This window comes from Dioscorea cayenensis, unplaced genomic scaffold (genome assembly GCF_009730915.1).
Source record: "Dioscorea cayenensis subsp. rotundata cultivar TDr96_F1 unplaced genomic scaffold, TDr96_F1_v2_PseudoChromosome.rev07_lg8_w22 25.fasta BLBR01000651.1, whole genome shotgun sequence".
NCBI lineage: Eukaryota > Viridiplantae > Streptophyta > Magnoliopsida > Dioscoreales > Dioscoreaceae > Dioscorea > Dioscorea cayenensis.
The window spans coordinates 188,412-210,191 of NW_024087042.1; the positions used below are offsets into that span (position 1 = coordinate 188,412).

At 44.8% G+C, this 21,780-nt stretch overlaps 2 non-coding genes across 2 annotated transcripts; both read right to left on the reverse strand.

Annotated features, from left to right (window-relative positions):
- Nucleotides 1-374: 374 nt before the first annotated feature.
- Nucleotides 375-481, reverse strand: LOC120254840. The gene has a single exon (XR_005534771.1). It is a non-coding gene; the product is annotated as a small nucleolar RNA R71 (small nucleolar RNA).
- Nucleotides 482-7,438: 6,957 nt separating this feature from the next.
- On the reverse strand, nt 7,439-7,545 carry LOC120254836. The gene has a single exon (XR_005534768.1). It is a non-coding gene; the product is annotated as a small nucleolar RNA R71 (small nucleolar RNA).
- Between the last annotated feature and the right edge of the window lie 14,235 nt (nt 7,546-21,780).

The following is a 21,780-nucleotide window of genomic DNA, read 5'->3' on the forward strand; positions in this document are numbered from 1 at the left end:
GAGCAACATCGAACACTATCCGACTATGCCAGACCTTCAGTGTTAGGGACGCAATCGAGTATTGTGCGTCCTCCGATTAAAACTCAGAACTTCGAGCTAAAGCCGGCATTCATCCATATGCTGCAGTAGTCCGCACAATTCAACGGTTTAGCCGATGAGGATCCAAATAGTCATATAGAGAGCTTTTTGAGGTGTGCGACATGCTGAAGATAAATGGGGTTACGGATGATGCCATCAAATTGAGAGCCTTCCCATTTTCCTTGAAGGGGAAAGCAAAGCAGTGGCTACACTCATTACCTAGAGCATCAATCACTACATGGGAGGAGATGGTAGAAGCTTTTCTAGCCCGTTATTTCCCTCCCGGAAAATCAGCAAAGCTTAGGAATGAGATCTCGTCCTTTGTTCAGTTAGAATTGGAGTCTCTATTCGAGACATGGGAAAGGTTCAAGGAGCTCCTGAGAAAGTGTCCGTAACACGGATTCTCGGAGTGAATGATTGTTCAAACTTCTACAATGGTTTGAACCCGAGTACAAAGCAACTCTTGGATACGGCAGTAGGAGGTACCTTAGGTAGCAAAACCCCCAATGGAGCTCGTCAATTAATTGAGGAAATGGGGTTAAATAGTAACCAATGGAATGCTATGAAGAAGAAAAAGGTGGCTGTTATCCATGAAATCGATGCGGTGACCTCATTGGCGGCGCAAGTATAGAGTATGAGTAAGAAGCTAGATCTCATAGCTTCGAATAGAGTTGCAGCCGTGACTAATTGCACCGGTTGTGGTGGAGGACATGCTCCATCTGATTGCCCGATTTCTTTTGGTGATGTTTCTTCAGTGGAAAACGTTGACTTTGTAGGTAATGGCATAAGACCTCAAGGGAACCCATATAGCAATACTTACAATTTAGGTTGGAAGAATCATCCCAACTTTTCATGGAGTAACCAAGGACCACAAAAGGTCATGGGGCCACCGGGTTTCCAACAACAACAACAAGCACCTCAAGTGGAAAACAGAATTTCAGGCTTGGAAACCCGAATGATAGATTTAGAGAAGCACTTGGCTAGATTTGTTCAATCTGCAAATACACAGTTCGAATCAGTCGAGGCTACACTTCACAACCACACCGCTTCTTTACACAACCTTGAAAATCAGGTGGGGCAAATTGTAAAGTCTCTTTCCGAAAGGCCACATGGAAGTTTGCCAAGCAATACGGAAACCAACCCTAGAGAACATGTGAAGGTGATCACTTTGAGAAGTGGTCATGAGGTTGAACGGAGGCTTCCGAGTGAGAAGCCGAAAGAACACGCACCTGAGGTTGTAGAGATTGAGGAGGGAGCAAAGAAAGAGAAAGAGGTGGCATCCCCACCTTTCAAGCCAAGAATCCCTTATCCCTCTAGATTGAAAAATGACCAAGGGGATGAACAGTATAAGAAGTTCCTGAGTTTATTCAAGCAACTCCACATCAACATTCCCTTCGTAGAGGCATTAGCGCAAATGCCTAAGTATGCGAAGTTCCTGAAAGACTTGTTAACTAATAAGAGAAAGTTGGATGAGAGTGCTTCAGTGGTGCTAGATGCTTCATGCTCGGCGGTGCTGCAAAAGAACATGCCGAACAAGAAGAAAGACCCAGGAAGCTTTATCATTCCGTGTAACATCGGTAACTTAGGTGAGGAAATGGCATTGGTGGATTCAGGGGCAAGTATCAATGTCATACCATGCACTTTTTTCCAAAAGCTTGGTTTGGGAGAGCCTAGGCCTAGTCGGATGACTTTAGAATTGGCAGACCGAACGGTATGACATCCGAGAGGTATCATTGAAAACGTGCTTGCCAAGGTTGACAAGTACATTTTTTCGGTTGACTTCGTAGTGCTAGATGTTGATGAGGATGCAGATGTACCCTTGATACTTGGTAGATCGTTCTTGCGGACTTCCAAAGCATTGATTGACATGGACGACGGAGAGCTCACATTGAGAGTTGGAGGTGATAAACTCACTTACCGCCTTGCCGAAGCCATGCGGCATTCTCTCGATTTTGATGACACTTTGTACTTCCTAGACACTACTGATGAGCTTGTTGATGAATACGTGCAGGAAATGTTCAACTCGGATCCATATAAAGGTTTGTTCGACCAATAGGAGAGCAATGAAGAAGTCATGATGCTTGGTTCGACTGAAGAAGTAACATTTACTCCGGGGATATTGAAGAAGGTGCTCCGAAAAATGAAGAGGGCTGGGAGACACCACCAAAAATACTCCAAGACTGTTGGAGATGCACATGAACCAAGAAGGTTGGATGGACAATTGCTAGGTGGTCTGAAGCTCGATAATACACCCTCTACCCTCAAGAGACTTTGCACATCATGCTTCCAAGTCATGGGTAAGAGGTCGTCTTTCATTCATGAACCCCCGTGTGGTAAGACAAGGTACGTCAAGCTTAGTGACGTTAAACAAGCGCTTCTTGGGAGGCAACCCAAGTGTTTACTATTTTCTTATCTTTTAGTTTAGCTCGTTTGCATGAATAAATCGTTAAGTGTTGATGTCTGAATTTTTAGATGCTTGTGCTGCAATTTTATTGTGGGTTTTAAAGTCATCGTGTGCTTTTTGAGGAATTGGCAAAAAATTGGTCGTTTGGGTTCTATTTTGTGTTTTTCACTGGTAAAATTTGCATAATAGGGCAGGCTCTGAGTGTGCAAACATGTTCAGAAATATTCTGTAGAGCCTGCAGATTTTTCTAAGTCATCTAGAGAAAACACACGGGCGTGTGGGATTTCCACACGCCCGTGGGAGTATACTGCGAGCCCATCCAGAGAAGGCACAGGGGCCTGCGGCTGCCCCTGTGAACGACCATGTGAATGTCACACGCCCGTGGGTAATTTTCGCACGGGCGTGTGGATTCCGGCAGAGTTGGGTAGATTTTTCCCGAGAGCACACAGGGGCATGGACTCGCCCCTGTGGGTAACCTTGTGAACCATGCATGGGCGTGGGTAATTTCCGCACGCCCGTGCGAAAATCTGCAGAGGAGTCTTCTCCATCCCGAAAAGACACAGGGGCGTGTGACCGCCCCTGTGAGTTAGGGGTGTGAATGTCCATGCCCGTGCGGAATTTTTGCACGGGCGTGTATAATATTTTTCTCTAATACCCAGCGAGGCCACAGAGTGTGCGTCTACCACTATGACTCCTTCGTTTGAGGGCGCACGAGCATGGACGATGCCCGCACGCCCGTGTGGATCTCCATGAGTTAAAAGACCGTCCGCTCTCCCATTACAACAGTCACACCTTTCTCCTCAAACAACCCTAAGCCGCCCAAAGAGCATTCTTTCTGACATTCTCGTCCCCTCTTACTGTAGTCCTCGAGTCGATTGATTGCGCATTGTGTAGATTGTAGGGGTATTTAGGTTCAGTTCATTGGTAGGCCTTAATTTCCTCTCTTCTTCGATTTCATTTGCATCTAACTGATTACCCACGATTGAAATGAATAATACACACCATCTTCTGTTAAAATGGTTATAATTTGTCTTTAAGACGATCTGAAATTGAGATAGAGAGTGTGGCATGGAGATTGGCTACAAGGCCCGTGCATTTTCCACACCCCGTGGATGTGCACGGCCGTGTGGAATTTTCGCACGGCCGTGTTTTGTTATCTTCCTGCAGTCTCAATGGAACTGATTGATTTTCTTTTTAAATACATGCAGGTATGGCCACCAAATCGAAGAAAGCAGTTGCCAAACGTCCTCGAAAGCTTGCCCCTAAGCCGGAAATCATGGAATTTACACTCCCTGCGCATAAAGCTCGGTTTGAGCGGTTAGAGAAGCTTAAGTTTGGTCAAACGCGAATCCCGGATGTTGGGTTACTTAGAATGGTGCAGCTAGCGAATGACATGGCTGACGAGATCGAGAAATTATTATTGGTCGGTAATTGGCACAAGTTATTGAATATTCATGATCCTGCTATCCGCGCACTCACTTTGGAGGTACTTGCTTCGTTTGAGTTCGACCGCTCTTATGCTCATTTTGATAGTGTCGGCGCTATTCAGTTCAGAGCCCTTGGGCAACATCATAGTATGAGTGTCACACAGTTTTCCACTAGACTTGGTCTATATGATGAAGAGTATACTGAAACTGAGGAGTATGAGAATCTTCCAATTGACATGTCGGGTCTGTTTCCCATTGAGGCATATACATTACTATGTGGAAAGGGACGATATGAACCAGGAGTGTCTAAGGCCTCATGTTTATCTCGACCCAGTTACAGATATCTTCACGCCATCAAAAGCAGGTCAGTGAATGGTCGCGGTGATAGCACGGGAGTCATCAACAAGCAAGAGCTTATGTACTTGTACTCCATGGTTCGGAATGAACCAGTCCATCTGGGGCATATTTTAGCGGAGTATCTGAAGCATCAAGGGCAATATCCTAGATTGGGTGTCATCTTCACTGGTCCATATATTACCAGACTCATTGTGGAGATGGGTCTGTGAGACAAAATCAATGGAACCGAGAAGGCGATAATAGCAGCACCACTTGGGTTAGAGACAATGAGGCTCATGGGGTTAGTCCAAAAAAATATTTCAAATGGTGTTTATGTGCTGAACATACCATTCGAGGATGAAGCTGGGGCATCTCAGTCTGCTCCCGAGCCCCAAACAGCACCGATGGAGACTGAGACACCTCCAGTGGCAGAGGAACCACCCCCCATGCTTACGTTTCCACCATCTCGAGCCCATGATAATTTTGAGAGGGTCGAGAGCACCTTAGGAGTGATACGGGCAGAGGTAGTTGAGGTTCAAGCAGAAATTGCCGAGATTAGGGCTACACAGGCCACTCAGTATACAGAGTTCATGGCGCGTTTCGACATGTTACAGCAGATTTTAGAGCGAGACGTCGCCTCATCATTTGTATTGTGGTCGAGGACTCCTCTGACCCCCTAAGTTCCTCTAGCACCTACATCCTCTACCCCGGTACCGGTAGACCTACTATGTGTTTCACCAGCAGCTGCAGCAGCACCGGCGCATGAGAGCGACACTGACACTTGATTTTCCCTTCCTTTACTTTCTTACGTTTTATTTTATTTTTCCTGTTTTTAGACTTTTTTGACTCAGAAAGGATTCTCCTTCTGAGTTTATTTTCATTTTGCATCATCGAGTTGTATTCATTGCTTTATCCTTTATATACACTCGATTTATTTTGTCCTTATTGAGCTTCACTGAACCCCCTCGTGTATACGTGCAGATGGTCTTGTCTTCTTGGGAATTAAGACTTAGTCATGGGCATAGCCAAGGTACTGAGGTACTTGGCCGTTTAAGCTTCACAACCCGTTGGAACCCTACTCCCAACGAACTAGCTTCATCAAACGTCACACTAGGAGTTAGGGGAGTATTGTTTTGATTGCTTCTCCCATATTTGCTTTTGAATGATTTATATTTTGAGTGAGCTTGAATGTGTACATTGGGGACAATGTACAACTTAAGTGTGGGGGGAGTTTCATAGTGCACACATCTTTTCTATTGTTCTTGATTGATATATGCTCACATAACCAATGGCGATCATAAGTGCTTGTGCGATATGAATGGGAAGCGTTCATTCCTTATGTTGAGCATTACTTTTCTCAGGTTTTTACATTAATATGTGTGTTTTTATGTTACTTTTATGCAGGTAGGGTTGTGAGGCTAAGTATGAAGGAAATAGGCCAATGTGGATCATAATGCACCTATTTTGGAGGAGATCTTGCTAAGGTTCAAATGCGAAGACATAGGACAGGTGTGGGATGCTAGAGTGTGTGCCAACATCCTCGCATTCGAGTGAGCACATCCATTTGGAGGGGCACAAAGGCAGTCACACTCGAGCATTTTGACTTATGCATATAAGAACAAGAGCTCCACCAACATGTATATCATTGAAGAAGTAAGTGATTCACGACGTGAACGTGTGGCCGTTTGCGTTACCCCGATGAAAGTATGGAATTGGGAAGTTATTCAGGATGAAGACTGTAGTAATACTGTAGCAAGTATTGTAGCAAGTACTGTAACAACACTGTTCACAGCTGGCCGAGAAATAGAGAATCCACACGGGCGTGCGGAAATTATCCACACTCGTGTGGAAATTCCGCACGGGCGCGTGTAGCGTCCAGGCCCGTGGAGTTGCTCGATTACAACCCTATTTAAAGCCGATTCAGCCCCAATTTTGGTATTCTTTTCTCCATCTTTTCCCCAACTTGCGAGAAGGCTTCAGCTAGGGTTTTGAGGGGTATTGGCTAGGTTTTTGGAGAGGTTCTACGGCTCTGACATCGCACATCATTTGGAAGAAAGGTTATTGGGAGAGCTTTCGTCGGCATCGATCCGGCGAGGTGTATCATAGGCCGGACAAAGGATCCCTTACGACGAATAGAGGACTCTCCACAAGACCATCGACACGACCATCGAGGGGGTTTCTTTATGGATTCATTGCTTTTACATTTGATTTCTTTGATTATACTTAGCTCCATGGAGAGCTAAACCCCTAGTGGGTACTTGGGTGATTGTGAACCCTACGATGTATTCGTTTCTTTGAACTTCTCTATTATGCTTTCAATAAATTGATATTTATTGGGAGTTCTAACCTTAAATGCTTGATTGTATGAACATTTCCCCTAGAGTGACACTAGGGTTGAGAGTTCTTGTTGGTAACCTTGTGAGTGAGTGACAATCCACGAGCGTTAGACAAAGCTAGGTTGGAGAGGGTTGAGAGGGTGAGTCGAGAGGTACAGGAGCATCCCCTTTACCCTCGACAAACCCGTGCACTTGCGGGATATACGCAAGGGGACCTTGTCAAGTTTTTGGCGCCATTGCCGGGGAGGTAGGCATTTAGAGATACTTTGCACTTTGTTTTCTTAGCTATTTCACCACACATTCTAATTCATATCTTCTTATTCTATCATCGTTTTGATTGTATTTTTCTCTCTTTTTGGTGTAGCTCCAGGTTATGACCCGAGGGAATCCATCAATATTGATTGAAGGAGACCCTGAGCTTGAACGTACACTTAGAAGAAAAGGGAAAGAACCTGTGCAAGAACAGCAAAATCCAGCTGATTTGGAAGTAGAAGGATCTGAAAACATTGCAGAACAAAATGAGCAACAGCGAACACTATCCGATTATGCCAGACCTTCATTGTTAGGGACACAATCGAGTATTGCGCATCCCCCAATTACAGCTCAGAACTTCGAGCTAAAGCCGGCATTCATCCATATGCTGCAGCAGTCCGCACAATTCAACGGTTTGGCCGATGAGGATCCAAACAGTCACATAGAGAGCTTCCTCGAGGTGTGCGACATGCTGAAGATAAATGGTGTGACGGATGATGCCATCAAATTGAGAGCCTTCCCATTTTCCTAGAGCATCAATCACTACATGGGAGGAGATGGTAGAAGCTTTTCTAGCCTGTTATTTCCCTCCCGGAAAATCAGCAAAGCTTATGAATGAGATCTCATCCTTTGTGCAGTTGGAATTGGAGTCTCTATTTGAGACATGGGAAAGGTTCAAGGAACTCCTGCGAAAGTGTCCGCAACACGGATTCCCAGAGTGGATGATTGTTCAAACCTTCTACAATGGTTTGAACCCGAGTACAAGGCAACTCTTGGATGCGGTGATAGGAGGTACCTTTCGTAGAAAACTCCAGATGAGGCTCGTCAATTGATTGAGAAAATGGGGTTAAATAGCTACCAGTGGAACTCTAGGGAGAAGAAAAAGGTGGCCGGTCTCCATGAATTTCATTGGCGGCCCAAGTGGAGAGTTTGAGTAAGAAGCTAGATCTTATAGCTTCGAATAAAGTTGTGGCTGTGACCAATTGCACCGGTTGTGGTGGAGGACATGCTCCCTCCGATTGCCCAATCATCATTGGTGATGTTTCTTCAGTTGAGAACGTTGACTTTGTAGGTAATGGCATGAGACATCAAGGGAATCCCTACAGCAACACCTACAATTCAGGTTGGAAGAATCATCCCAACTTTTCATGGAGTAATCAAGGACCACAGAAGACCATGAGGCCATCGGGTTTCCAACAACAACAATAAGCCCCTCAAGTGGAAAACAAAATTTCAGGTTTGGAAACCCGAATGACGGATTTGGAGAAGCACTTGGCTAGATTTGTTCAATCGGCAAATACAAGGTTTGAATCAGTCAAGGCTACACTTCGCAACCACACCGCGTCTTTGCACAATCTTGAAAATCAGGTGGGTTAAATTGCGAAGTCTCTTTCCGAAAGGCCACATATAAGTTTACCAAGAAACACGGAAACCAATCCGATAGAACATGTGAAGGCGATCACTTTGAGAAGTGGTTGTGAGGTTGAAGGGAGGCTTCCAAGTGAGAAGCCGAAAGAACACGCACCTGAGGTTGTAGAGGTTGAGGAGGGAGCAAACAAAGAGAAAGAGGTGGCACCCCTACCATTCAAGCCAAGAATCCCTTACCCCTCTAGATTGAAGAATGACCAAGGGGATGAACAGTATAAGAAGTTCATGAGTCTGTTCAAGAAACTCCACATCAATATTCCTTTTGTAGAGGCATTGGCTCAAATGCCTAAGTACACGAAGTTCCTAAAAGACTTATTGACCAACAAGAGGAAATTGGAGGAGAGTACTTCAGTGGTGCTAGATGCTTTATGCTCGGTGGTGTTGCAAAAGAACATGCCAAACTAGAAGAAAGACCCGAGAAGCTTCATCATTCCGTGTAACATCGGCAACTTAGGTGAGGAAATGGCATTGGCGGATTCAGGGGCAAGTATCAACATCATGCCATAAACTTTCTTCCAAAAGCTAGGCTTAGGAGAGCCTAGGCCTACTCGGATTACTTTACAATTGGCGGACCGAACGATACGACATCCGAGAGGCATCATTGAAGACGTGCTTGTCAACGTGGACAAGTACATTTTTCTGGTTGACTTTGTAGTGCTAGATGTCGATGAGGATGCGGATGTACCCTTTATACTTGGGAGACCGTTCTTGTGGACTTCCAAAGGATTGATTGACATGCACGGCAGAGAGCTCACATTGAGGGTTGGAGACGATAAGCTCACATACCGCCTTGCTGAAGCCATGCGGCATTCTCTGGATTTTGATGATACTCTATACTTTCTAGACACTACTGATGAAATTGCTGATGAATATATCCAGGAAATGTTCAACCCGGAACCGTATGAAGGTTTGTTTCGACCAAGAGGAGAGCAATGAAGAAGTAATGATACTTGGTTCGACGGGAGAAAAAACATCTACCCCGGGGATCTTGAAAAAAGTGCTCCGGAAAATGAAGAGGGCTCGAAGATGACACCGAAAATGCTCCAAGACTGTTGGAGACATAAAGGAGCCATGGAAGTTGGACGAACCATTGCTAGGTAGTTCGAAGCCCGATAGTACGCCCTCTACCCTCAAGAGACTTTGCTCATCATGCTTTCAAGCCATGGGTAAGAGGGCAACCTTCATTCATGAACCCCCGTGAGGTAAGAAAGATACGTCAAGCTTAGTGACGTTAAACAAGCGCTTCTTGGGAGGCAACTCAAGTGTTTACTGTTTTCTTACTTTTTAGTTTAGTTTGTTACATGAATAAACTATTAAGTGTTGGTGTTTTAATGTTTAGATGTTTGTGCTGCAATTTTATTATGGTTTTTTCAACTTCATCGTGTGTTTTATGAAGAATTGGTGAAGGTTGGTCGTTTGAGTTCTATTTCATGTTTTTATCTGGTAAATTTTGCATACTAAGGCAGGCTCTGAGTGTGTAAACATGTTCAGAATATTTCTGCAGAGCCTGCAGGTTTTTTCTAAGTCATCCAGAGAAAACACACGGGCGTGTGGAATTTCCGCACGCCCGTGGATGTGTACTGTGAGCACATCCAAAGAAGGTACAGGGGTGTGCGGCTGCCCCTATGGACGACCATGCGACTAGCGCACGCCCGTGGGTAATTTCCGCACGGGCGTGTGAATTCCTGCAGAGTTGGGCAGATTTTCCCGAGAGCACACAGGGGCGTGGACTCGCCCCTTAGGGTGACCTTGTGAACCACACACGGGCGTGGGTAATTTCCGCACGCCCGTGCGAAACTCTGCAGGTTGCTCCCTCCATCCCGTGAAAACACAGGGGCGTGCGGCTGCCCCTGTGAGTTGGGCATGTGAATGTCCACGCCCGTGTGGAATTTCCGTACGGGCGTGTGGATGATTTGATATTATTCTCGGATGTCCAGGGAAGCCACAGGGGCGTGCATCTACCCCTGTGGGTCTGGCGCATGGGCGTGGATATTTTCCGCACGCCCATGTGAGATCATTCTAAGTCAGTGAGAGTTTTTCCCAAGAGCGCACAGGGCGTGCGTACGCCCCTGTGCAGCTTTTGAAGTGAGGCACACGGGCGTGGGGAATTTCCACACGCCCGTGTGGATGCACAAAACGCCAAAAGTCGCGAGTTTTGTTTAAAAGAGGATAGTTCCTCTCCCTCTTCACGACTCCTTCTCACTTGAAAACACTCTCACAGTACTCTCTGAGTCCATACCGCCAGTTTGGTGGGATTTTAGCGAAGTTTTCCGACCGGCTCTTCATTTTCTTACTTCTCCTCGTCGGTAAATCCCTTTTCATCATATTCTTCATCAATTCATGATTTCTATCGATTAATCTGGTTAATAATGCTTTGTTTCTTCAATTGGAACAATGATTTATGTTTAGGATGAAGTTAGAAGTGTTATTAAGTTGTATTTTTGGATTGTTAATGCGTGGCCGTGTTGTTCTCACGCCCCGTGGATCCACACGGGCGTGTGGAAATTCCACACGACCATGTGGATTTCTGCAGTATTGTTTTATCAACTTGTTTGACCAATTTTGTTTAAATTTTGCTGATCATGGCACCTAGGTCAAAGAAGCAAGCTGATAAGAGGCCACGTGAGTCATCCTCTGAGCCCGAGGACATGCGATTTGTGATTCCTGAACATCAGGTCCGTTATGAGCGATTGTCGAGACTCCGTTTCGGACAGACTCGATTTCTGGATACTACTATACTGCGGGAGCTTCAGCAGGGTGGTGAGTTCGCCGATGAGATCGAGGATCTAGTTTCAGAAGGCGGTTGGTGGCAGTTGCTGACTATTAGAGAGCCAGCCATCCGAGAGTTTGAACTGGAGGTGCTCTCCTCGTTTGAGTTTGATAGAACGTATGCGAGCTTCGACAGTTTGGGCACCATTCAGTTCAGAGTATTTGGGCGCCACCATAGCTTGAGCATTACACAGTTTTCCGTACTACTTGGCCTATACGAGGAGGCATTCACAGATACAGAGGAGTATGCACGAGTTTGCCCTCTCGATTATCCCGGAACCTTGACCCCGCGAGAGCTTACTGAGTGCTATGTGGTCAAGGTCGATGATGAGTCAGGGGTGTCCAAGGCCACGTGCCTTTCCCGACCTGCATCTGAGATATTTATGCGGCATCATGAGTAGGTCGGGTGAATGGCCGTGGTGACAATCATCGGTGTCTTGAGCCGTCGGGAGGCTGCTGTACTTTGTACTCGATGGTAGAGCGCTGCACGATCCACTTAGGGCACATCCTGGCTGATTACATCAGACATCAAGGGACGAGTATGCTAGGCGGGAGGCGATCTTCTCGGGCCCTTACATTACGAGATTAGTGCTGGGCATGGGTCTCTTGGATTTGATTTGCGGGGCTGAGAAGACGAGTGTACCTGCTCCCCTGGGTCTACAGACGATGCGGTTGATGGACATGGTCCGCAGGGTTCGGACAGGGGTTTTTGCTTTAGTCCTACCAGCCCCAGAGATAGTTGAGGATGAAGATGATGAAGCCGGAGCATCTCAGCCTGCCCCCGAGCCTCAGCCAGCATCGATGGAGACCGAGGCACCTCCAGCGGCCGAAGAACCACCCCCACTGCGTATGTTTTCACCATCTCGAGCCAATGATCGCTTTGAGAGGCTCGAGAATGCTATAGGAGTGGTCCGAGTTGAGGTTGCCGAGATTAGGGATACGCATGCCACTCAGTACACAGAGTTCATGGCACGTTTTGACATATTACAGCAGATCCTAGAGCCAGACGTTGCCTCATCATTTGCCCTGCAGCTGAGGACCCTTCAGGCCCTATCATATCATCCAGCACCTCCATCCTCGACCCCAGCACCGGTGGACCCACTATATTCCACCTCAGCAGCATCAGCAGCAACACAGGAGCCCAAGAGCAACTCCGACACTTGATTTTTATTTCCTTGCGTGCATTTTATTTTATTTTATTTTATTTTTCTTGTTATTCGACTTGTTCACTCAGAAAGGATTTTCCTTCTGAGTTTATGTTATGTTGCATTTATCGAGTTGTATTCATTGCTTCATCTTTTATATACACTCGAGTTATTTTGTTTTTATTGAGCTTCACTAAACCCCCTCGTGTATGCATGCAGATGGTCTTGTCATCTTGGGAATTGAGACTTAGTCATGGGCACGGTCAAGGTGCTTCGGCACTTGACCGTGTGAGTTTCACAACCTGTTGGAACACTACTCCTAATGAATTAGCTTCACCAAACGCAACACTAGGAGTCAGGGGAGTATTGTTTTGATTGCTTCTCCCACATCTATTTTTGAATGACATATTTTGAGTGAGCTTGCATGTGTACATTGAGGACAATGTACAACTTAAGTGTGGGGGGAGTTTCATAATGCGCACATATTTTCTATTGTTCTTGATTGATATATGCTCACATAGCCAATGGTGGTTCACCTTAGTTGCAATGATTTTATTCTTAAGTCTAGGAGAATTGTTAACATTGAATGTTTTCATGCTCTAGTTCTTGCTTGAATTTTTAGGAATTTTTGCCCGATTTACACTTAGTGCACTACTCACTCTTTGAACTCTATTGGAAACTCATGTTTGATGTTAAAGGGACTAGTTAGGTTTACTTCTTTTGCTAAATTTTGAAAAAAAAAATTTGAAAATGAAAAAAAGGAACAAAATACTTTTATTGTTTATTTGTGTTTGTTGGGAGGAAAGAGCTACCACCTATGAAGTATGAAGCTACTCTCACAAGTCGGATACTAGTTATGCCCTAATGAGAGAAAGAGCTATCTCATAGGATGAGTGAAAGCTACCACTTTGGGTAGAAAGAGCTACCACCTTGAAAGTGTGAAAGCCACCTTAGCGGCCGCTTTGCAAAGGGCTACCTTAGAGGATGTGTGAAGCTACTACCATCTTTTAAAATTTTTATCAATTTTGTAAATAAATAAGTCCCTTGCACTTAGAACTTTGAGGAGTATATAACTTGGGTTGTTTTGAGTGAGTTCACACACTTACACGAAATTCGGGTTTGTTGTCCTTTTTGATTCAAGTTTTTAGCTAGAGCATTGATTTTTCGTATTTAGTGTTGAAATTTTCCTTACTTGTAGAATACTTTCTTTGTATACCTCGGTGAACCTAGGCCAAGCACTTTCAAAATTTTCTTCATTGATGCACAGAATGTTTTAATGTTTGCTTGAGGACAAGCAAAAGCTTAAGTGTGGGGGAGTTTGATAAGTGCTTGTGAGATATGAATGCGAAGCGTTCATTCCTTATGCTGAGCATTACTTTTCTCAGGTTTTTACATTAATATGTGTGTTTTTATGTTACTTTTATGCAGGTAGGGTTGTGAGGCCGAGTATGAAGGAAATAGGCCAATGTGGATCATAATGCACCTAATTTGGAGGAGATCTTGCTAAGGTTCAAACGCGAAGACATAGGACAGGTGTGAGATGCTAGAGTGTGTGCCAACCTCCTCGCATTCGAGTGAGCACATCCATTTGGAGGGGCACAAAGGCAGTCGCACTCGAGCATTCTGACTTATGCATATAAGAACAAGAGCTCCACCAACATGTATATCATTGAAGAAGCAAGTGATTCACTACGTGAACGTGTGCCCGTTTGTGTTACCCCGATGAAAGTATGGAATTGGAAAGTTATTCAGGTTGAAGTCTGTAGCAGAGCACTATAGCAGCACTGTTCACAGCCGGCCGAGAAATCAGAGAAATAGAGAATCCACACGGGCGTGTGGAAATTATCCACACCCGTGTGGAAATTCTGTACGGGCGCGTGTCGTGTCCACGCCCGTGGAGTTGCCCGATTCCAACCCTATTTAAAGCCGATTCAGCCCCGATTTTGGTATTATTTTCTCCATCTTTTCCCCAACTTGCGAGAGGGCTTCGGCTAGGGTTTTGAGGGGTATTGGCTAGGTTTTTGGAGAGGTTCTACGGCTCTAACATCGCGCGTCGTTTGGAAGAAAGTTATTGGGAGAGCTTTCGTCGGCATCGATCCAGCGAGGTGTATCCTAGGCCGGACAAAGGATCCCTTACGACGAGTAGAGGACTCTCCACAAGACCATCGACACGACCATCGAGGGGGTTTCTTTATGGATTCATTGCTTTTACATTCGATTTCTTTGATTGTACTTAGCTCCATGGAGAGCTAAACCCCTAGTGGGTACTTGGGTGATTAAGAACCCTAGGATGTATTCATTTCTTTGAACTTCTTTATTATTCTTTCAATAAATTGATGTTTATTGCGAGTTCCAACCTTGAATGCTTGATTGTATGAACATTTCCCCCAGAGTGACACTAGGGTTGAGAGTTCTTGTTGGTAATCTTGTGAGTGAGTGACACACCACAAGCGTTAGACAAAGGTAGGTTGGAGAGGGTTGAGAGGGTGAGTCGAGAGGTACAGGAGTGTCCCCTTTCCCCTCCGACGTGATAGATTCTGTCTCTGTTCCTCGAGTTCTTTGCGGCCATAATAGAGTGAATGGTCTAAGGATGAATCTCCGTTGGGCTTAGTTGTGCGTGCAACGGAGTGAAGCGTTGAGGGGATCTTAGTATCTAGGGCTTAATTGTGGTTAGGAACCTTTCGCCTGGACCAAAGGGTTAGGTCTATAATTAGGAAGAGATTTATCACCTGGAATCCCTAGAGCTCATTGCAACTTTATTCGAGTGCGAGGTTGAGAGATTATTTAATCTCTCCTCCGGGACATGAATAGAGTTAGACATAGTTGACCTTAGATTTGGGACTATGTATGTAAGGATTTCTACGACTCACCATTGCATTGATTAGGAAGCATAATAGAGAGTTCTTGCACTTTAAGCGATTATCCTAGGCGAAGCATCATCCGAGTACCCCATCTTTATCGATTGCCTTACCTCCTCCTTACTTTTGCTCTCTTACTTATTGCTTTTAATTGTTGAGAATTGAATCATTGTCACACTTATCATTGTTGATATTCCACATAGCTAAGAATCGAATTAAGTGTCTTTACTCCCTACTCCCTGGCGATTCGATACCCGCTCACCCGGGATTATTACTTCGACAAACCTGTGCACTTGCCGAATATACGCAAGGGGACCTTGTCAGGCGGTTCACCTTAGTTGCAATGTTTGTATTCTTGAGTTTAGGAGAATTTCTAACATTGAATGTTTTCATGCTCTAGTTATTGCTTGAATTTCTAGGAATTTTTTCCCCGATTTATACTTAGTGCACTACTCACTCTTTGAACTCTATTGGAAACTCATGTTTAATATTAAAGGGACTAGTTAGGTTTATTTTCTGGTGCAAAAAAAAATATGGAAAATGAAAAGAAAGAACAAAATAGTTTTATTATTTATTTGTGCTTGTTCCGTGTAAAGAGCTACCACCTATCTAGTATGAAACTACTCTCATAAGTCGGATACTAGCTATGCCCTAATGAGAGAAAGAGCTATCTCATAGGATGAGTGAAAGCTACCACTCCGGTATAAAGAGCTACCACCTCGAAAGTGTGAAAGCCACCTTAGCGGCCGCTTTGGAAAGGGCTACCTTAGAGGATGTGTGAAGCTACTACCATCTTTGAAATTGTTGTCACTTTTGTAGATAAATAAGTCCCTTGTACTTAGAACTTTGAGGAGTACACCTTGGGTTGTTTTTGAGTGAGTTCACACACGTACATGATTTCGGGTTTTGTTTCCTTTTTGATTCAAGTTTTTAGCTAGAGCATTGATTTTTCATATTTAGTGTTGGAATTTCCCTTACTTGTAGAATGCTCTCTTTGTATACTTTGGTGAACCTAAGGCCAAGCACTTCCAATATCTTCTTCATTGATGCACATAACGTTTTTAATTTTTGCTTGAGGACAAGCAAAAGCTTAACTGTGGGGGAGTTTGATAAGTGCTTGTGCGATACGAATGCGAAGCGTTCATTCCTTATGTTGAGCATTACTTTTCTCGAGTTTTTACACTAATATGTGTGTTTTTATGTTACTCTTATGCAGGTAGGGTTGTGAGGCCCAGTATGAAGGAAATAGGCCAATGTGGATCACAATGCACCGATTTTGGAGGAAATCTTGCTAAGGTCAAAACCCGAAGACATAGGTCGATGTGAGATGCTAGAGTGTGTGCCAACCTCCTTGTATTCGAGTTGGCACATCCATTTGGAGGGGCACAAAGGCAGTCACACTCGAGCACTTTGACTTATGCACAGAGAACAAGAGTTTCGCCAACATGTACACCATTGAAGAAGCAAGTGATCCACGATGTGAACGTGTGCCCGTTTGCTTTACTCCGATGAAAGTATGGAATTGGGAAGCTATTCAGGTCGAATGCTGTAGCAGAGCACTGTAGCAACATTGTAGTATATACTGTAGCAGCACTGTTCACAGCCGGCCGAGAAACCAGAGAAACAGAGAATCCACACAGGCGTGTGGAAATTATCCACGCCCGTGTGGAAATTACAGACAGGCGCGTGAAGCATCCACGCTGGTGTAGTCGCCCGATTCCAGCCCTATTTAAAGCCGATTCAGCCCCAATTTTGGTGTTCTTTTCTCCATCTTTTCCCCAACTTGCGAGGTTCTATGGCTCTGACATCGCGCGTCATTTGGAAGAAGGTTATTGGGAGAGCTTTCGTCGGCACCAATCCGGCGAGGTGTATCCTAGGTCTGACAAAGGATCCCTTGCGACGAGTAAACCCCTAGTGGGTACTCGGGTATTGTGAACCCTAGGATGTATTTGTTTCTTTGAACCTTTTTATTATGTTTTCAATAAATTGATGATTATTGTGAGTTCCAACCTTGAATGCTTGATTGTTTGAACATTTCCCTTAGAGTGACACTAGGGTTGAGAGTTCTTATTGGTAACCTTGTGAGTGAGTGACACACCACAAGTGTTAGACAAAGCTAGGTTGGAGAGGGTTGAGAGGGTGAGTCGAGAGGTAGAGGAGCGTCCCCTTTCCCCTACAGTGTGATAGATTCTACCTCCGTTCCTCGAGTTCTTTGCGGCTATAATAGAGTGAATGGTCTAAGGGATGAACTTCCGCTGGGGCTTAGTTGCTCGTGCAATGGAGTGAAGCGTTGAGGTGATCTTAGTATGTAGGGCTTAATTGTGGTTAGGGACCTTCCACCGGGACCAAAGGGTTAGGTCTATAATTAGGAAGAGATTTATCACTTGGAATCCCTAGAGCTCATTGCAACTCTATACGAGTGAGAGGTGTTGAGATTGTTCGATTTCTCCTCCGGGACATGTATAGAGTTAGGCATAGTTGACCTTAGATTTGGGACTATATAATTAAGGATTTCCATGACTCACCATTGCATTGATTAGGAAGCATAATAGAGGGTTCTTGCACTTGAAACAATTATCCTAGGCGGAGAATTATCCGGGTACCCCATCTTTATCGATTGCCTTGCCCCTTCTTTACGTTTGCTCTATTTCTTGTTGCTTTTATTATCGAGAATTGAATCATTATCACACTCCTTATCATTGATCTTTCACATAGATAAGAATCAAATTAAGTATTTTTACTTCCTACTCCCTGTGGATTGGACCCCGCTCACCCGGGATTATTACTTCGACAAACCCGTGCACTTGCGGGATATACGCAAGGGGACCTTGTCAAGAAGATCACTCCCAATCTGGCATACTATCTCTAATGTCGGATGTACTCTGCGATGATATACCCTAGATGAATCGGTATGCACTGAACCATCTAATACAGATACAGAAGCTCCTGCCGGCTCAGGACAACAGTGCTATCACCACTGTCATTCATCGACCTGGTCAGAATGCCATGTAAATATCGGTATGTAGGTCAGGAAAGGCACGTGGTCTTGGAAATCCCCGGCTCATACTGACCCTAACCACACAATGCTCTGTAAGCTCTCTGTGGGGTCAAAGCTCCAGGCTAATGTGTCGGTAACTGGGAATACTCCTCAGTGTCTATAAATGCCTCCTCGTATAAGCCAAGCCGAACTGAAAACTGAGTAATACTCATGCTATAGTGATGTTCACATGCTCTGAACAGAATGGAGTTAAGACTGTCGAATCTAGCATAAGATCTATCAAACTCGAATGACGATAAGACCTCCAGTGTAAGATCATGAATGGCTGGCTCCCTAGTCAACAATAACTGCCTCCAACCATCCACTGAAACGAGATCATGGACCTCATCTATGAACTCATTTCCCTGCTGTAGATCTCTCAATCTGCGCCTATCCTGGAATTGAATCTATCTGAAATGAAGTCTCGATAAGTACTCAAACCGCACCTGGTGCTCGGGAATAGAAAATCTCATACTCTCGGACTCAGGAGATGACTCACGCGGCTGTTTATTTGTTTGCTTCTTTGACCGAGGTACCATAATCTGCAAATTTGAAAGAAAATCGATCAAACAAGCTAATTGGGTAATGTTGTAGAAATCCACACGGTCGTGTGGAATTCCTACATGCCCGTGTGGATCCGCGTGGCGTGAAAAACGCATGGCTATGCCTCAAAAATCCAAAAGTACACCGTTAAATTTCTTCTAACTTTGTTCTAAACATGCATAATCATTCTAATTGTAGAAACAAAGCATTATTCACCAGTTTTATCGATTAAAATCAAGAATTGATGAAGAAAACAAAAGATAGGACTTATCGATGATGTGAAATGGGAAAAACTTGAATCGGCCCGAAAACCAAACAAAAATCCCTTCAGATCTGCACTACGATGTCAGGGAAAGGTGTGAGAGTGCTCTCAGCCGACTGAAGAATGTGAGGATGAAGAACAATGGTCGTACTTTTAAAAAAAACTCGCACCTCTTGGCGATCTATGCATCCACACGGCCTTGCAGAAATTTCCCACGCCTGTCCGCCTCCAAAGGAGAGCTTTACAGGGGCAGGTGTATGACCCTATGGGCTCTCAGGAAAATGCTCACTATTTCTGAATGCTCTCGTGAGGGCATGTGGAAAGTACCCACGCCTGTGCCCCCTATCCATAGGGGCAGCCGCACGCCCTGTGGGCTCTCGAGAAAACCCTCACTATTTCTGAATGCTCTCGCACGGGCATGTGGAAGGTACCCACGCCCGTGCGCCCAATCCACAGGGGCAGCTGCACGCCCATGTGGCTCTACTGTCCAGGCGAGAATAATCACTAAGTGTTTCACACGCCGTGCTAAAATCCCGTACGGGCAAGGACATTTGCAGGCCCAACTCACAGGGGCACACACACACCAATGTGTCTTCCAAGGATAGAGAGAGCTCTTCTGCAGAGATCTGTACGGGCATGTGAAAAATACCCACGCCTTTGCATTTGTCACCGGTTCGCCCACAGGGGCAAGTCCACGCCCCTATGTACTCTCATGGGTATGTGAAAGTCACGAGGTCGCTCATAGGGACGAGTCCACGCCCCTTTGCATTCTCTAGATGAGCTCACAATACAAATCCACGGGCGTGGGGAAATTTCACATGCCCTTGCATTTTCTCTGGATGCCTTAAAAACTCTGCAGGCTCTGCAGAAATTCCTGAACATGTTTACACACTCAGAGCCTACCCTATTATGCAAACTATACCTATGAAAACATAAGAAACTAGCTCAAACGACCAAAACTTTGCTAAAATCCTCATAAAAACACAAGATGAAATTAAAACCCACAATAAAATCACAGCAAAAGCATCTAACAATCAAGACAGCAACACTCAACACTTTATTCATGCAAACACTAAAGTACTAACTAAGAAAACAGTAAACACTTGGGTTTCCTTCTAAGAAGCACTTGTTTTACGTCACTAAGCTTGACGTACCTTGTCTTACCTCACGGGGGTTCATAGATGAAGGTTGCCCTCTTACCCATAGCTTGAAAGCATGAAAATCAAAGCCTCTTGAAGGTAGAGGGGAAGTTATCAGGCTTGGGACCACCTAGCAATGGTGCATCCAATTTGTTCGGTTCACGCACATCTCCACAAGCCTCGGAGCATTTATGGTGGCATCTCCTCGCCCTCTTCATCTTCTAGAGCAACTTCTTCAGGATCCCAGGAGTAGATGGTACTTCTTCAGTTGAACCAAGTATCATAACTTCTTTATTTTCCATCTCTTGGTCGAACAAACCATCGTACAGATCCAGGTTGAACATTTCATGCATGTATTTATCAATAATCTCATCAGTAGTGTCTAGGAAATACAAAGTATCATCAAAATCAAGAGAATGCCGCATGGCTTCAGCAAGGTGGTATGTGAGCTTGTCATCTCAAACTCTCAATGTTAACTCTCCACTGTCCATGTCAATCAATGGTTTGGAAGTCCGCAAGAATGGCCTCCCAAGTATCAAAGGTACATCCACATCCTCATCGATGTATAGCACTACAAAGTCAACCAAAAAATGTACTTTTCTACCATGACAAGAACGTCTTCAATGATGCCCTTCGGATGTCTTACCATTCGGTCAGCCAATTGGAAAGTCATCCAAGTGGGCCTAGGCTCTCCCAAACCTAGCTTCTGAAAGAAGGTGTATGGCATGACGTTGATACTAGCCCCTGAGTCTGCCAATACCATTTCTTCACCCAAATTGCCAATGTTACACGGAATAATGAAGCTTTCTGGGTCTTCCTTCTTGTTCGGCATATTCTTTTGCAACACAGCCAAGCAAGAAGCATCTAGGATCACTGAAGCACTTTCCTCCAACTTTCTCTTGTTAGTCAATAAGTCCTTCAAGAATTTTGCATACTTAGGCATTTGAGCCAATGCCTCAACAAAGGGAATGTTGATGTGGAGTTACTTGAACTCAGGAACTTCTTGTACTGTTCATACCCTTGGCCATTCTTCAATCTAGAAGGATAAGGGATTCTAGGCTTGAAAGATGGGGGTGCCATCTCCTACTCTTTGGTTTCTCCCTCCTCAACCTCTACAACCTCGGGTGTGTGTCCGTTGGGCCTCTCACTCGGAAGCCTACTTTCAACCTCACGACCATTTCTCAAAGTGATCGCTTTCACATGCTCTCTAGGATTAGTCTCGGTATTACTTGGCAAGCTTCCTTATGGCCTTTCCAATAGAGACTTCGTAATCTGCACCACATGATTTTCAAGATTGTGCAAAGAGGTGATGTGGTTGCGAAGTGTATCCTCAACTGATTGAAACTTTGTATCCAACGATTGCATAAACCTAGTCAAGGCCTTCTCCAAATCAGTCATTCAGGTCTCCAAACCTGAAACTCGGTATTCCATGTTTGGGTCTTATTGTTGTTGGAAACCTGGTGGGCCCATGGCCTTTTGTGGACCTTGGTTGCTCCACAAAAAATTGGGTTGATTCTTTCAACCTGGATTGTAGGTGTTGCTATATGGATTCTCTTGGTTCCTCATTGCATTACCCACAAAATCGACATTCTTAACCGAAAATGCATCACCAATAGAGATTGGGCAATCGGAGGGAGCATGTCCTCCACCACACCCGGTGCAAGTACTCACGGCCGCCACTCTATTCGAAGTTAGAAGATCTAACTTCTTACTCAATGATTCCACTTGAGGCATCAATGAAATTACTGTATTGATCTCACAGAGCC